This window comes from Vulpes vulpes, chromosome 9, assembly GCF_048418805.1.
Source record: "Vulpes vulpes isolate BD-2025 chromosome 9, VulVul3, whole genome shotgun sequence".
NCBI classification, from domain to species: Eukaryota; Metazoa; Chordata; class Mammalia; order Carnivora; family Canidae; genus Vulpes; species Vulpes vulpes.
In genome coordinates, this window is record NC_132788.1 from 108,188,682 (window position 1) to 108,202,915 (window position 14,234).

The 14,234-nt window shown below is 59.4% G+C and overlaps 1 protein-coding gene across 1 annotated transcript in view; it reads right to left on the minus strand.

The window, feature by feature from the left end:
* Window positions 1-13,847, minus strand: part of TMPRSS9 (transmembrane serine protease 9) — a 47,535-nt gene extending 33,688 nt beyond the window's left edge. The window contains exon 1 of the mRNA XM_072721890.1: window positions 13,752-13,847. The gene's annotated coding sequence lies outside the window, so the exon portion shown is untranslated. The remainder of the gene's footprint in view (window positions 1-13,751) is intronic.
* Window positions 13,848-14,234: the final 387 nt, after the last annotated feature.

Below are 14,234 nucleotides of genomic sequence, written 5' to 3' on the forward strand. Positions count from 1 at the left end.
AGCGCCGCCTGCAGCCCGGGGCGTGATCCTGGAGACCCGGGATCGAGTCCCACGTCAGGCTCCCTGCATGGAGCCTGCTTCTCCCTCTGCCTGTGTCTCTGCCTCTCTCTCTCTCTCTGTGTGTGTCTCTATGAATAAATAAATAAAATCTTTAAAAAAATAAAATAAAATTACTTCTAGAAAATTAATAATTCCAGGAGGAACTTACAGGTAATTAAATAAAATATTTAGGAGAAATCAAGGGTTGGACACTTAACTGGCTGAGCTACCCAGGTGCCCCTAAATAAAACATTTAGAACTGAACGATAGTGAATATGCTTTATGTTGAAATACCGGGTGCAGCCAAAGCTGTCCTTAGCGGTCACCTTCAGTGTTACATCAAGCCACGTGGCTGGGCAGACGCCACCTAAGATGCTGTGGTCCCCAGGGTCCAACTGATCCCACCTGGAAAACACAGATTGCTGTTCCCTGCCCACACACAGCATCCACTCCACCAAGGTCGGGGTCTTGGTGTCCTTGGAAGAGAAGGCCACATTTTGGGTTTTATTGTCTCAAGCAAAACCCCTTCTATGTACCCGTGGCCTGTGGAGTGCTTGTGGGGCCATCGTGCCTTGTTTTCTCTTCTCTTAATTTTTCCTAAAGAAGCATCTGAGAAGGCAAATCTGGCCAGAAGAGAACAGAGTGGGAATTCAAAGGGATAAAGGGAGCTCGTTAAGAGGATGTATAGGTAAAATTTAAGATTGCTCAAAAGGAATCCCAGACTTTGCCCCCAGTTTCTGGGAGGTGATCCCTTGGAGGCTGAGATCAACCGTATGGGCCATCAGTGAATGGGCCACGCAGGGAAGCCCTATTAAAAACTCTGGACCCCGAAACTGGAAGTGAGGGGGGTCACCAGATTGGCGAAACACCATGCGTGTTGCCACACGTGCCCTGAGAGGGAGAGGACGACGAGGAGGACAGTGGAGACCTCATGCTGGGTGTTGCTCCCGGGGGCTCATGCCTGTGCGCACCCAGATCCATACGCTGAAACCCTGCTCCAGAGGTGATGGTGCCAGGAGGGGGGCTCCGGGACGGGATTAGGTCATAGGGTGCAGCCCCCACGAGCGGGATGGTGCCTTCATGAGAGCCCCAGAGAGCTCCTGGCCCCCGCTCCGGGTGAGGACTCTAGACGTGGAAGCTGCTGGCGCCTCGGACTCGGACTCCAGCCTCCGCGACCGTGAAAAATCAACGTGGGCTGCTCATCAGCAGTGGGGGCTGTGGCGCCCCGCTGGAGCCGCGTGGGCTGGCCTCGCCCCGGCCGATCTGAATCTGGAACCCTAATCCCTCTGAGTGATAACGGTGACCTCAGCAGCTTTTAGTGAATTGAGTCATTCTAGGGAATTGTCACTCCCAAGAGTGGTGTGGGGGACCTGCCTGCCGGAGCCTCCCAGCCATCACAGCAGAGCTCGCGGTCTGAGTGGCTCCAAAGCAGAGATTTATTCCCTCCCAGCTCTGGAGGCCAGGCTCGTCCCTTCTGGGGCCACCAGGAGGAAACCTGCCCCAGGATCTCTCCCAGATTCTGCTGGTCACAGCAATGATGGTGGCCCTTGGCCTGTAGACACGTCACCTTGTCTCTGCCTCCATCTGTGCAGGACATTCTCCCTGTGGCCTTGTCTGTCCAAGTGTCTTTTTTTTTTTTTCCAAGTGTCCTTTTTTTAAGGACACAAGTCGTACAGGACTAGGGCCCCCTGTCATGACCTCATCTTAATTTGATCATTTCTGTAAAAACCCTATTTCCAAATGATTATTGCAAGGTATTGGGGGTTTGGGCTTCAACATATGAAATCTGAGGGTTGGCGGTTCACTGCAGAACACCCCCGAACTTGCAGGCTGCGATCAGGTGCGTGGGTGGTCTTAGCCTCGCCTTAGAGTTGGCCGAATGCTCGTCACAAGGGAAGAACTAGAGAGAGGTTTCACACCCACTAGGATGGCTACTCCCAAAAGCCACACAAGGGCTGGTGAGGGTGTGAAATCAGAAGTCTTGTGGGAATGGAAAGCAGGGCGCTCACCGGGGAAAATCAGTTTGGTGGCTCCTCAAACAAATACAATTGCCGTAGGAATCATGTAGGATTATCACACAGAGCGACCAGGGGAACCGGCAGGTCCATTCCTAGGTGCACACCCAGGGGGGCTGAGGGCAGCGTCGTGAGGCTTTTGCACACCTGTGTTCACAGCAGCAGCAGCCACAACGGCCAAGACGTGTGTCCAGGTGTCCAACGGCCCAAGGGTCTATCGGTGGATGAAGGATACACACTGTGGCCTGTCCACACCCGGGATGCCACCCAGCCCCGGGAACGAAGGGGCCCAACACCTGCCCCCACGTGGACGGACCCCGAGGACACCGGGCTCAGGGAGGGGACCCAGACCCAGAAGGACGCCTCCTGCAGGACCCCACTCCCAGGAGGTCCCCGGAGGTGGTGGTGGGAGCCGGGGGTGGGGCGGGGGTCAGTGCTTCCTGGGGACGAGGTCTCCGTATGGGAGATGGAAGGTTCTGGAGACACTGGGGGGGGGGTGCGTGGGGGGGTGAGTGTGCTCCATGCCCCGAGCTGTGCACTTGAGACGGTCAAGACGGTGAATTTTATGTCGTGTGCGTCCTACCCAAGGAAGGGAGGGAAGGAGGGAGGGGAGGACGCACGCTCGAACCGGAGGAGGGAGGAGGAAGCCAAGCACCGTGGGGAAGAGTGGGACACGCTGGACCTGTGTTCCACGCGGAGACACCCAGGACGTGGCGAGCCGGGAGCCGGCCTCCGGCAGACCAGGACACGCACTCCGGCCCCTGCAGCCCGGCTGGAGCCACCCCGACCCGCGCGGCCCCCCCGCGGGGAACCCTCGCCGGCTTGGCAGGGCGCCGCGGCGCAGATAGCGATCAGGCTACGGAATCTGCCTTTGAACCGAGCGAGGCTCAGAAAAGGCGGTGACTGTTGGCTCCAAACAATCTGACAGTGTCTCCGGGCGCTTCCACAGAAACGGCATTTTGCGCCGACCCTGCGGCAGGTGGAATAATGGCCCCGACCGTGTGCACGTCCTAGTCCCCTGGACCCGGGATATGTCACCTCGCACATTAAAGGGATCTCGCAGGTGGGAGCAAGGCATGGCCCCCGGGGGGCCCGGTGTCCTCACCAGGTCCTCCAGAGAGGGGGAGCCCCAGAGCCGGGCGACCCCGCACTGCTGGCGGTGAGGACGGAGGAGGGGCCTCCGGCAGGGCAGGGGGCACCTCTGGATGGGACTAGGCACGAGCGGGTCCCCATGGGCCCCGGGGAGGAGTGGGGGGGACCAGCCCTGCCCCCCCGAGGTTCAACACTGGGAGACCCGCACCGTGCCGGCGGCAGCAGGAAGCCAATGAAGGGCTTTTGTGGACGATGCTGACCCAGGAGAGACGGTTGACTGTTGGTTCAGGATGTTGGACGTCCTCGTAGGGAAACACCCTGAGAGCCCGCCTGCCCTTGCCCCAGGTGCTCTCTAGTCGGGGGGGGCTGGCCGTCCCGAGGGGCCCCAGCAAGGTAGTTAACCTCTTCAGGTCTGCTTATAGCCAGTGATCGCCTTTGTCCCTTAGTTCTCGTTTCCGACGACGCGTGGGGCATCTTCCCGGATCGCTTCTTTCGGGGGAGGTTCACCCCAAGCGTGTCGCCCCAACCACCTGGCCGCCGGGCCGCCCGCCAGTCATGGCTCTCGTGCGCACCCCCATCGGTGCATATCTGCACCGAACCCCGGGCCGCCGGCCACAGCGCCCACCCGTCGCTCCTGGCCGCGGTTGGCCCGAGGGGCTGTACGTGACTGACGCAAGCCAGCCAACCGAGCGTCTTCCCTGAGTCTCGATTGTACGAAATCGCCCTTTTTCTAGACCAGAAACAACAGGACATGACCAGCTGAACTAATAACGACCGGGAGGAAGCGGGGTTCCTCAAGTGCCGGCAGCAGGCTCGGGGCCCCGGCCGCCCGCAGGAGGAGCAGGAGGGCAGTGCCCTGGAGGAGGAGAGCAGTGGACGTGAGGGGCACCCAGGGAAGAATTTCAAGGGACAAGACGGGGTGACCCAGCTCTGCCCCGGGCCACGTCCTCTGGGGTCCCCGGGCAACCGAGCCGGTCTTTGCACCAACTGGCGCGGGATGGGGTTGCTGCCCTCAGGAGATCGGGAGTCAGGCCTCACGGACGCACCACAGCAGGAGCAGCCACGTCTGCAAGGACACTGAAGAAAATGCTGTTCACCCACCTCTTCCGCTGTGGGTGGTAAAAACCCAAACAGCGACAACACTGGAGCCAACACGACGTCAGGGCCTTTGGAGTTCCCGACGTTGCCACCTCCCCACACTTGGGGGTGCCCGTTCCCCCAGGGCCTTTGCAGACTCACAGACATGCGGCCTCCACCAGCTGGTGGTCAGGAGAGGAAACTCCCTCCCCAGCGCCCCCCCAACTGACCAGGGGCCTCCCCGGAGGTCTTTGTGTCCCCACTAACTGGCTCCTCTGCCGGCCACATCTCGACAGCACCATGTAAGTGGCCACAGAGCAAAGTGTGTCAGACCATTTGTTACACTCATGCCAGAGCCATGCAAAAGCCCCTTCTCATCGCTACCTGCAGGCCCTCGCCCTCTCCCACCCCGTTCTCCGTGGCTCCTTTCTCTGGGGCCGCCCCTAGGACAGTCCACAGTGCCCATGATCATTTACTCAGCAGCAACCCGTACATAGAAGTTTCCAGTTCCGGGGCTCCGGGTGGGAATGGACACCTGGAGACATCTCTACTGACACCTCAGCATGTCCCAAGCTGGGTGCGTCTTACCCCGGCAAAGCTGCTCACTCCTCCCTTCCCTGCATTCTGGGAACCACTTCCCCCGTCTGCTGCTCTGGACCAGCACCCACCCCCACCCCAGCCTTCCATGACTCTGCACCCCCCTCCCCCTCCTTGTTGGTCACCTCCAAAGCAGCCCACTCCACCCCCTTCCTCCTCTCCAGGGATCGCACCCACCGGTTCCTGCTCCTGTACCTTCGCCCCTTCCCTGGGCTGGCGGTTCCTGCTGCTCCAGGCCTGCCCCGGGCTGCCCATCTTTCATGCAACTAGAGATACCTCCCTAGACCAGGGGCTCCCTCGGGGTGATTCTGCTTCCAGGGGACACTGAGCACATGCTCAGGGATGTTTGTGGCTTTCACAACTGACGGTACTCTTGGCACTGGGGGTGGGAGTGAGAGATGCTGCTCTACATCCCCCTCACGCAGCGCCCAGGATGCCCTGCAGAGAGTGACCCGCCCCAAATGTCCGCAGAGCCGAGGGGAAGAGACTCTGGTCTGTACAATAGGACAGTGCTACTCCCCGGCCTTCAGGAGCTCCGTGCCACCCTCAGCACCAAGTCCACAGTCGTGGGCCTGACTCTCCTCCCCAGCGCTTCACTCACTAACCCTCGCTCCAACCTCCAGCCGTTTATTCTGCTCCCAAGAGAATCTTGACACCTGCCACCACAAGGACGGACCCTGAGGACACCGGGCTCAGTGAGAGGAGCCAGACCCAGTGTGTCCAAGGTACACACTCAGAAAATCGAAAACAGATGCTCGCACACCCATGTTCACAGCAGCATTATTCATGGTAGCCAAAGGGTAGAAACAACCCAAGTGTCCACTGGTGGATGAAGAGATGAGCAAATGTGGCCCACCCATACGATAGGGTAGTAGTCAACCCTAAAAGGGAGGGAAATTCTAACACCTGCTACAACATGGATGGACTGAGGACTCTGCTTGGAAATAAGCCGGTCACAGTAAGACAAATCCTCCAGGACCCCACTCCCAGGAGGTCCACAGAGACAGAGAGGAGATGGTGGGAGCCAGGGCAGGGGGTGGGGGGTCCGTGTGGGGAGATGGAAGGTTCTGGAGACAGTGGTGGGAGTGGGTGCCCTGAGCTATGCACTTAGAGATGGTTACCGTGGTGAATTTTATGTTGCGTGTACCTTACTGCAATTAAAGAAAAACTGTTGAGGGAAGTCAGCAAGGAACGGATAGAGCAGGAGTTTGTGCCTGTCCTTGTGAGTGTGAATTCCAGAAAGAGGGGTGTTCGGCACTGGCTCAGTGCTCCACGGAGTAGAGAGCAGTAAGGCCGTGGAAACAACAGCCTGGCTTGGAAGTGATTATGAAGTACTATATGGACACAGTCTAGAGAACTTTCTAGACCCCCGTCAACTCCTTGAGGACACACATGCACCTTCTGTAAAGCCTCTGCAAACAGTTGGCACAGACAAGGCATTTGTTGCTTGAGGGAAAAGCTGACAATTTGCCAAGGAATAAATTGTCAGTGTGCCTATATTAGCTTTGCAAAAAGTCGGCTAAAGACCCCCAAGTAGCAACCTCTCTGGATTGCTTTATGTTCCATTTAATGTTGAGAAACAAATGCAGAAGGCCAGACTGATGATAGGCTACTCATCGTCAGTCTCCAGTCATAAAGTTGAGTCACTTTAAAACCCAACTTTCAGGCAGCCCCGGTGGCTTGGCAGTTTAGCGCTGCCTTCGGCCCAGGGTGGGATCCTGGAGACCAGGGATCGAGTCCCGTGTCGGGCTCCCTGCATGGAGCCTGCTTCTCCCTCTGCCTCTCTCTCTCTCTCCCTCTCTCTCTCTCTCTCTCTCTCATAAATAATCAATCTTTTAAAAAATAAAATAAAACCCAACTTACCCCAAACACTCATATTTCAAAATTGAAGTAGGCTTCTGGCCAAGATGTGAAGTTCATTAGGACTTTATTTATTTTCATTTAGGACTTAAAAAACAAATCTGCCAAAAACCAAATCTGCCTGTTTAGATAGATCTCTCGGTTTCCACTGAGATGTAATGGAGACAAGCTGTCTTACACAAGTGGGCAGCTTACTTAAGAGAGAAGGTTCCAGAAGAACCTTCACACCCTTAATCTCAGACTATAAGATATCTTCTAGAATGTATTTTATTTTTTTATTTTTTGAGAAGATTGGGGGTGGAAGAGAATGGATGACAAAAGCTGAGTGCAACGAGGGAAGATAGCTGATTAAGAGAAAATAGGAGAACACAAGACGGCATTTGCTGGCTCACACAGTGATCTTGGGCTGAGAGAAACCCCTTGACAGGATGAGGCAGAGCTTATTATTTTTTTTTTTAAGAAACGGAGGATAAGTTACCACCTGCGCTTGAGAGATACATGAGAACACCCCAGACAGATCTAAAGAGTGTGTGTGCAGTTGTAAAATAAGAGGAATGAGCAGGCAAGAGACTTGCTGTTCCCAGTTACGGGAATGATCGGTAGAAGCTTCAAGAAAGACCTGCACCGGCTCTAAGGTCTGCAGCGTGCACCATGATAGAGGGAAGGAAGAGCAAAGGGTCTCTGGGATGCACGACAACAGCCCAGAGCACGCAGAACGGAGTTGGGAGCCGCGAACTCTGGCATCTCCAACTGGATCCTGTGGCTTGACCAGCATCCAGCTCAGAGCATTCTTTGGCCCAGGCCAGAGGCGGCGAAAGGCCTGACACTCGTCCCAGCTCAGCAGTGATGGGGTGACACTGGGCAAGTCACTCCCGTTTGGGGTGACCAGTCATCTCAGGTCACCTGGGACTGTTGTAGTCATAAGCTGAAATCAGGACACCTGGTCACCCTACTCTCTGTCTGCACCCGCCAGGAGGGTCTGGAGCCTTTCGGGGCTTCCCAAGGGAGTGCTGAGCAAGAAGACGTTGCAAGCTGAGCCATGCTGGGAACAAGGCAGGGACAACCGCCTCCAGCCTCCCGATGATGCCACGGAGAGTCTCGGCTTAGGGCCAGCGTGTCCTTAATGCTACTCTAACCCTTGCCAATGACTGTTTTCAAAAAGAGGGCGTGAGCTGTGGGCGCACAGCCTTCAGGGAGGATACCCAGCCCAGGGCCTTGGGTGAAACGATCGGGGCACTGGCCTCCAAGGCAAATTTTAAGGGGGACACCTAAAACCTCAGTCAAGATCAATATTTTCACACAATCTTTTAAAAATATAAACATCAACACCAAAACAAAAGAATCCATGAACAACCAGACATTGACATAGGACCCAGACTTACACCTGCAGGACCATCTCCGCGACCCGACTCCCAGGCCTGTCGAGGCCCATCTTTGTTAAAACGTTGATATGGGGGCGGCTGGGGGGCTCAGCGGTGGAGCATCTGCCTTTGGCTCAGGGCGTGACCCCAGGGTCCTGGGATCGAGTCCCGCATTGGGTTCCCTGCAGGGAGCCTGCTTCTCCCTCTGCCTGTGTCTCTGCCTCTCTGTGTGTGTCTCTCATGAATAAATAAATAAATAATCTCAAAAAAACAAAATAAAACATTGATAAGTTGCTTGTCGGGAATTCCCCTGCGTTCACTTGATACTTGGGGGACATTGCACTACAACGTTATTTCCTGCAGTCACTGAGAGTCCTCCTGCCCGTCTGTCTGGGTTGGTTTCCTTCCCTGTACATATTTATTCATTGTCACTCACCTCCTTTTGTTTTCTACTGTGTGTTGCAGTTGACTATGTTTTCTTTAAACTTTTAAAAAATTTTCTAAATAGACCATTTAAAGAAGATTTAATGAGTGTCCTCGTGGCCTCCCTGCAGGTACGTGCCCTCCCCTCCCCGATGCCATCCAGTCTTGCGGTTTTAATAACATCCCTGACGTCTCCCAGCCACACTCATCTACTGAATTGCAGACTTGGGTCCAGCTGGCTCCCGGGACCTCCTTCTGGGTGACCCAGGGTGACCCGGCAGGCCCTTAGCGCCTGGTGTTCAGAGCCCTGGGCAGCCTTGTCCCCCCTTAACCCGGGGTGACTTGCTTCTGCCCTGTCGAAGGCTGCAGGGCTGTCCCTGCCGTGACTACTGCATGATGTAAGGCTCCGTCTTAGCAGCCTGGAGCTAACGACCCCCTCGCGGCCTGATGAAATACATGGCCATTGAGGAGAAGCCCAGGTGTCCCCTAGGAGCCGAGCATGGCCACCAGCTGGCCGGCCACCAAAGCCAGGCCCTCCCTCATCTGCCGGCGACCCCAGTGAGCCTGGAAGCAGGGCCTTCTGCCGTCTGGCCTTCAGTTGAGAACGCGGCCCAGCCAGCACTCGGATGGTGGCTTCACATGACCCTGAGCTCGGGGCCCCACTAAGCTGTGCCCAGACCCCGGACCCGCAGAAATGGGAAGGTGCTAAGTGCGAGCTCTTCCAAGCCCCACATTTGTGGCAATTGGACGGCAGGGGAGCTGCTCAGATCTGACGCACGTCACGGAACCCTATAGCTCTCTCAGCCCCTGCACACTGGCTCCCCCACAGCCTCCCCGCCTCGGGCAGCACCTCCCAGTTTGTGTCACTCGGACCCTAACCCCTGGGGTCCACGTGACCCTTCGCCACCATCCGAGTGCCCAGAAGTGCTGTCCCCCCACCCCTCGCCCCAGAATGTATCCAGAACTGGCCCACGCCTGCCGGGCACCACCCAGGCCTGGTCACAGAGCTTGCTGCCTCCGTGCGCAGCAGCTCAAAGCTGAGTCGGGCCATGTCCCCTCTGCTCAATCCTGCCCACGGCTTTCACTTTAGGGCAAGATGCCCACGAGACCTGATCCCACCACTCCCTGCTGTCTGTCCTCAGCTCCTCCTCCCTCCCTTGCTCCAGCCCTAGGGCCTCCTCCTCGCTCCTCAGTCACGCAAGGCACGATCCTGCCCCAGGGCCTTTGCATCTGCTGTGCCTGCCGCCTGCCATGCTGATCTATACCCTCACGGCAGATGCCTCCACTCGCCCTTCCACGTCCCCACTTTATCTGTTTCCTCCTGGATTGTGCAAGCTGCACCCCCGGCAAGGCAGTGCAGGCCGGCTTCTGCCAAGGTGCCGAGCCTGGACTTCCGTGGGTCCCTCTGGGAGACGTGGAAGCCAGGGAAAGAACACCTGGCGCGTTCTCTTCAATCTTTAACCCAATCCTGGCGGAGCAAACAGTCCTTTCACTCCACAAGCCAGGCCCACGGCAACGGCTGGGAGGTCGCTCCTCAGAGGACTGCAGATCGGCTGGGAAGACGCCACCAGCCAGGAAACTGCATTTCCCACGGGGCGGGCGCCGCGCTAACGACAGGCGCACTGTCCCGTTTCTTCAACGCACGGCCCAGTCCGCGCCCGTCGGCTCCCCGGTGGGGCCCGTCCTCCTCCTCTGGGCGCCAGCCGGCCTCTACGCCTCGCTCCTCGCAGGTGGACCGAAGCCTCGGCCCTTGGCGGGGGGAGCAGCCGCGGAGGGTGTGGGGTATGTGGCTGCCGCAGGCTGAGTCACAGGCCGCCTGCGTGAGGATGCTCCGGCTGTGCCAGCGGGTGGCGGAAGGCGTTTTACACGCGGCCACGCGGGCTGACTTCCCCGCTGCTATTGTCACCGGAGACCCCGAGCCGGACTCCCCGAACGAATTACCCACAGAAACGATGGGATAATAGTGTGTACGTTGTTGGTTTGTGTTTGCTTGTTTGTTTGTTTAAGTACACCCTGCCCCCAACGTGCGGCTCGAACTCGCGGCTCCAGGATCAAGAGTCACACGCTCCACCTGAGCCCGCCAGGCGCCCCGACACGTTTTGATTTGCTCACTTCTAGGACAGTTTGCCATGCAGCATCCATTTGCTCCCGTGCAGGCCCCCGCCTGTGGGGTGTTGTCCCCCCCCGCCCCCTGGCGCCAAGGTTTGCTGTCGGTGGCCCGTCCGGCCTGCCCCTCATGCCCCTTGGCCCCTCATCCTTTCTGCAGGGCCACCTGCCCACTGCGAATGCTCCCTCCGTCCGCGGCCGCTTGCACCAAAGTGCGGGTCCAGCCTCCGGGGGGAAGGGAGCGCCGGGTCCACCGCGGTCAACCGTCCACGGAGGTGAAGCCCCAAGGGCTCCCCACCTCGGACCCTCCTCTCTGGCCCTACCCCCACCCCGGCCCTCAGAGATGCCACCCGGCACCCGGACCCTCGCACCCCAGCTCCGGCCTGTGGACCGCAGCATCCCTCGTCCCCCCGCAGCCGCTCCTGGGGCCCCTCTCCTCCCCGCCTGCCGCCCCCACTTCGTGAAATAAATCGCTCAGCGAACCTGCGGGAAATTTAATAAGCTCTGGCTCTTCTTTCCCCCCTTTTTATCTGTGGACTTTTTGTTAGGTTTTCATGGGAAGAGGTGTTTGTGAGAAAACTATCTGCAGTGATGATATCATGTCCTCTCTTCATTAGTAAGACCACAGGGGAACTGGGGGGGGGGGACCCCCGCAGGGCGCCGGGGCGGGGGAGCTGATACACGCGGGTGATACCCGGGAAAGCAGATAAAGACTCGCTGATTAAAAAAAGAAACCTCGGGGATCCCTGGGTGGCGCAGCGGTTTGGCGCCTGCCTTTGGCCCAGGGCGCGATCCTGGAGACCCGGGATCGAATCCCACATCAGGCTCCCAGTGCATGGAGCCTGCTTCTCCCTCCGCCTATGTCTCTGCCTCTCTCTCTCTCTGTGACTATCATAAATAAATAAAAATTAAAAAAAAAAAAAGAAACCTCCCACGACTTAACAGCTTGTGTGATAAAGTAAAGTTGATACAGGTCCTAAAATGCCGGGTTGGGGGGTCCCAGGCCGGAGCCCCGAGTGCTGGGGGGCCCTGAACAAGGCCGCCGCAGAGAGGGCCGTGGCCACGCCACCTGTGCTCTGCGCCCTGGCGCTGCGCTCCCGAGGGCCTTCCCACGGGGGAAGCTGGGTGCGGGGCACCTGCGGACCCTCCGCACCGTCTTTGCAACTGAAATTATTCCAAGATCGTGGTTTTTAACGAGGAGAGGTAAAGCAGGAGAAGCAACAGAGCCGAAGGCAGGCATGAGCCAGCGCCCCAGACTGTGTCATCCTCCGCGTTTAGAGGCACGGATGTTAAACCACAAGGCTGGGAACAGCCGTGTCCCCGTCTCCGATTCTGGGAACAGGGTGACCTTAGGAAGACAGGAGCAGCCAGGCCTGACACTGGCCGGGGCCTCCCAGGGACCCCCGGCAGGGGAGTGGCGGCATGAGGACGCCCATCTTCTAGATGAAGAAACTGAGGCTCGGACAAACTCGCTGTCTCCTCTCCGCGTCTCTGCCTCCCTCTCTCTGCCTCCCCCCCTTTCTTCCATACACACACGGTCCTTAACATTCCAGGGATTTCCTCCACTTTGCTGGTGGCTCCTTGTCATGAAGTGGGCCACTGCCCCCCCCCGCCAGGACCCTGCTGTCCAGGTGGGGCAGGTGAGCCACGGAGACGACACCAGGAGCTCGACGCCCAAGCCAGGGTGCAGGCTCAGCTCCCGGGGCCCCAGCCACCCCAACCTGGCCCCGTGAGAGCCCACGTCACAGAACCCCACAGCCGCGTCCACACGCACCCTGCCCGTTTCTCCTTCCTGGGCCCACGCACATGAGAAGGAAGCCCAGACATGGGCACCCACCTCCCCTGCCTCTGTGCTCCTCCAGGACGGGCAACGCACTCGCCTCTCCCTCTGGGTGCCTCCCAGGGCCTCGGCTCGGCCACCACCGCTTCAGGCTCTCCACGGACGGCCGTGGTCACAGGAGTGGTTTCCTGTCTTCCAGCCACTCGAGGCAGGCGGTTCCCACGAGGAGGCACCAGCCTGAGCAGAGGGCCGCCCAGCACCCTGTCTGAAGACCCTCCAGCTCGGTGCTGCACACCCTGGGTGTTCACAATTCTGCAGACTGTGTGGACTTTGCACAACACACACACACACACACACACACACGCACGCCAGCCTGGGGCTCGGCGCCAGGACGGGCTGCGGGGTTCACTGGCTTCAAGTAGGCGCTGCCGTCAGACCAGCGCCAGGGGCATGACTTCTCATTTGGTGGGACAAGGGGCCCACAGCGTCCTCGCGGGGCCTCCCGTTGTGCCCCAACCAGATCTGCGTGCGTGGCGGTGGCGGTGCCCCATCCTCCAGACGGGGGAACCCGTCAGGAGTTCCCACCCCCTACCCTGTGCACAAGCTCGGACAACGGCCAGCAGGAGCTCACACAGGCTCCCAGTGCAACTGCAAATGCAGACACACACGACCTCACACGTGACACACACCCGGTGGCACGACCACGCACAGTCACGCGCTATTGCCATGCACCCTCACACCTACGGTCGCACGGTGACACAGATGCACCATCCCGCACACCCGCACCTGCCCGGGGCCGTGGGGTGTGCGTGGCCACGTCCTGCCACCGGGATGCACAAAACACGAATCCACTTACCTGCGGGTTCCCGGAGGCTTTCCCTCCACAGCCCAGCACGTACTCGGGCTCGAGGGCTTGTGCTTGATGTGAACACAGTCCCCAAAGCTTCCCGCACCACCAGACACCGCGCCCCCCGCCCCCGGGGGGCCCAGGGCGGTCAGGGTGGCCGTGACATGGGGGTGGCGGAGGGCCCGCCCAGCCGTGCTCCCCACCCGCCGCACAGCCCTGACAACAGCCTGCGTTGGTGGCATCGTGGAGTCAGAGGGCCCCCTCGGCAGGCACCCTTCCCTGTCGGGGACCCCCAGCACCCCGCCCTCTGTGCTCCCGGGCACTCGGATGCTGGCCGAGGGCGGGGGAAGCAGAGCGGCTCCGGGCCGGCCCCGCAGCCCTCACGGGCTCTGCTCCCCTGCTCCCGCGCTGCGCCGCCCCAGGCTCCCCCGCCAGGCTCCCGGCCGCGTCGGGGATGCGTCGGGGATGGAGCATCGGGGCCGGCACGCGCGCACCTGGGCTCCGCTCCACAGCGGCTGCGGCCGCCCCCGCCCCTTCCGGAGACCCCGACTCACCTCCGCGACCCGCCGAGGCCGCCAGCGGAGCCACCTGCGGAGCGGGAGCCGGAGCCGGAGCCGCGGGCACCAGGGAGCGGGGCGGGGCCGGGGGCGGCACCTGGCGGGCGGGGCGGGCGGGGGCGGGGCCCTCGGAGCCGCACAGGTGCCCCCGCGCAGGTGCCTCCGCACAGGTGTCAGGGGAGGCCAAGGCCGCGGGGCAGGGGCAGGGGCCGTGGCTGGGCAGACAGCTCCCGGGAGGGTGTGTGTGAATAACCGGATAGTTTACAAAATAAACTTGCTGTGGAACAGCTGTAGAGGTACAGGGAAGGCTGAGGATGGTCCCTGGGCCCCCGAGCTCCGCCCGCTCCCACCCTAACGTTAGTGCCACAGGGTCACAACCAATGAACCGACAGGACCCGTTATTATTAACCAACATCCACACTTTATTCAGATTCCTGGTGGGGCCCTCGGGGCGGCGGGTTTGGGGGGCCTCCAACCTGA